This window comes from Panthera pardus, unplaced genomic scaffold (genome assembly GCF_024362965.1).
Source record: "Panthera pardus isolate Hobbes unplaced genomic scaffold, ASM2436296v1 HiC_scaffold_16, whole genome shotgun sequence".
In the NCBI taxonomy this organism is placed as follows: domain Eukaryota; kingdom Metazoa; phylum Chordata; class Mammalia; order Carnivora; family Felidae; genus Panthera; species Panthera pardus.
The window spans coordinates 58,693,889-58,696,911 of record NW_026526721.1 but is presented as its reverse complement, the minus strand read 5'-3'; the positions used below and the strand labels follow the sequence as shown (position 1 = coordinate 58,696,911).

The following is a 3,023-nucleotide window of genomic DNA, read 5'->3' as shown; positions in this document are numbered from 1 at the left end:
AGCAAGGGTGACTAACATTTAAATGCAGGAAGGTGTCATCGGGGTGGGAGTGATGGCAGGAGAGAAGCTCAGAGAACAGGGAGGAGGCTGCCTCTCAGCCCCATAGGAGGAGGAAGAGGGCTGGAAGGGCTGAGAATTCCACACCCCACTCGCACTGGGGCCGGGGAGCCCCAGCAGCTGAGGAGACCCAGGGAGCTTCTGAGTGCTTCTCGTTTCCTTTTGCCCCAACAGTCTCAACCTCCTTCTCAAACTTTCTTTGTGAGGTTTACATGTTTGCAAGAAAGGTGAGAAAATGTCAAGTGTCCCCACATGAAGGGAGTTAAAGAGACCCATGGCTTCAGCTCAGCAGCTTGGACTATATTCTGAAGATACTGCCAGAGATCAAAAGGCAAATGAACCACACATGATCTCCTTGCACAATTCAGCATGTGGTTTAACTGGACACTTCCTCAGGAAAGAAGCTTGCAGCCTCTGTAGATCAAGCGATTACAGGTGACTAAGAACATAAAACATAAGATTTTTTCATGTTTGAATTGTAGCTGCTTGTCATCTAACCTAACACTGGGGGCTCTATGTATTTATGCTATTATTAATTGAAATATTCAAAAGCAGGGCACCTGGCTGGTTCGGTGGGTAGAGCATGTGGCTCTTGGTCTTGGGGTTGTCAAGCACCATGCTGGGTGTAGAGATTAATCTTAAAAAAGTATGTACTCAAAAACAGAAACTCTAAAATAAGCAGCTATGTAAAAACAGCAACAACAACAAAAAAACCAAATGAATGGCTCACCCCTTCATTACACTCAATCCAGGAAAGAAACGGGTCTCCAGTTGTTCTTTTTTTTTTTTTTTTTAACAGAGAAAAAAATATTATTTTTTTAAAATTTATTACAATTTTTGCTATCCCTAGAATTTATTCCTTCTCTGCCATCTCTTATTTATTTTTTAAATAATTTATTGTCAAGTGGCCGTCGCTGGCTAACGCCAGTACGACCTCTAGCTCACTGAGCTCCAGCCGAAGGAGAAAGGGGGTCAGCAAGGAGGTCTCAGTACCATGACTTGTAGAAAGCAGACTGCCCACACATCGACCGGTGGTACTGAGGAAGCAACTGGCTACAAAAGCCAGGCTCACAAGACTGCGCCCTCTACTGGGAGGGGTGAAGAAACCTTATCGTTACAGGCCTGGTAACTTGGCCCTCGGTGACGTCATCAGAAGTCCACTGAACTTCTGATCCGCAAACTTCCTTTCCAGTGTCTGGTGCGAGAAATTGCTCTGGACTTCAAAGCAGATCTGTGCTTCCAGAACGTGGCTATCGGTGCTTTTCAGGGGGCAAGCGAGGCCTATCTGGCGGGCTGCTTTGAAGGCACCAATCTGTGTGCTATCCATGCCAAACGTGTAACAATTATGCCAAAAGACATCCAGCTAGCAGGCCGCATACGTGGAGAACGTGCTTAAGAATCCTCTCTGATGGAAAAACATTTCATTCTTGAAAAAAAAAAAAAAAAAAAAAAGCTTTTTTTTTTCTTTTCTTCCTGTTATTGGTAGGTCTGAACTTTAGATATTTTTTTTTCCATGGGAACAAAAGGTACCTAAGTATATGATTGCAAATGGAAAAATAGGGGACAGAAATCAGGTATTGGCAGTTTTTCCATTTTCATTTGTGTGAATTTTTTTTTAACGTTTATTTATTTTTGAGACAATGTGAGAGACAGAGGGCAAACAGCAGAGGGGGAAGACAGAGGGAGACACAGAATCCGAAGCAGGCTCCAGGCTGTGAGCTGTCAGCACAGAGCCTGATGTGGGACTTGAAATCAGCAGCCATGAGATCATGACCTGAGTCGAAGTTGGAGGCTTAACCAACTGAAGCCAGCCAGGTGCCCATCAGCCATTTCTGTTTTAGCTTTCATTTACTTCAAGAATGAAAAAGGACTTGCAGGCTCAAGTTCAAGGGTTGCCTGTCCTCTTTCTAGTTAGAGAGTGAGACATCACTGGTGCGGTTGAGCCTGGTAGGTCAAGACTGAAGTTGTTTCAAAGAGGTAAAGGAGGCACTGGGGGAGAAAGGCAAGAGCTACAGTGAGAAAAGTTGTGAGATAAAATAGGGGCATCTGATTGAATCAGTCAGTAGAGCACCTGACTTTTCATCTTGGGGTTGTGAGTTCAAGCCCTGCATTGGGTGTAGAGATTACTTAAAAAACAAAAAACAAACAAACAAAAAAACCCCATAAAACAGCTAGAATAAGGCCATTATGGGATTGCCAATTGAGAAAGCCAGGAATGCAGAGTTCAGCTCACAACAATAAAGAACAAAGAAGCCCAAACAAGAACATTAAAGATTGTTAAACACGGATCCTAAACCAGTGCCACATATGAAAAAGAAAAGAGAGTTTCCTCTCTAATGACTCTGGTATGTAAAAATTATCAGGCTTTTTTTCCTTTTTTTTTTTTTTTTTTTTTTTTTTTTTTTTTGGCTCATCTTGCATTTATCAAGCATCTGCTCAAATTGAAGGAATTTGCCTAAGGTCATGAAACTTAGAACTGGAATTAAATCCAGATCTTTCTGATCCCAAAGGCTGTGTTTTTTTTGTTTTTTGTTTTTTTTTACAAAATCCCATCTATGCCCTAAATGATTTCCAATCTAGTGGGGACTGTAAGTAGGTTTTTTTCCTCCCTTCTTTTTTATATTTTTCAATTTTCCTAGTGATCATGAACTGGTTTTATCATGAAAAGCAAACTCAGTATACTCTATTTTTAAGTAAAAGTACCCACCAGAGAATTATTTCCAGTCTCAGAAGGAAACATTTCAACTATCTCAAACTTTTGCTCATGCTGGTTTATTTTACATCTAAATATTTCTTCAGATTAGAATGTATTGTATATTTGAGGAGTGCCTTACTCTAACACATACCTTCATTTGGAACCATCTTTTTTTTTTAAGCTTGCTTATTTATTTTGAGAGAGAGAGAGACATGGGAGAGGCAGAGAGAGAGAGAGAGAGAGAGGGAGAGAGAGAATCCCAAGCAGGCTC

At 41.3% G+C, this 3,023-nt stretch overlaps 1 pseudogene; it reads left to right on the top strand.

The window, feature by feature from the left end:
• Positions 1 to 1,051: 1,051 nt before the first annotated feature.
• Positions 1,052 to 1,467, top strand: LOC109266272 (uncharacterized; annotated as a pseudogene).
• Positions 1,468 to 3,023: the final 1,556 nt, after the last annotated feature.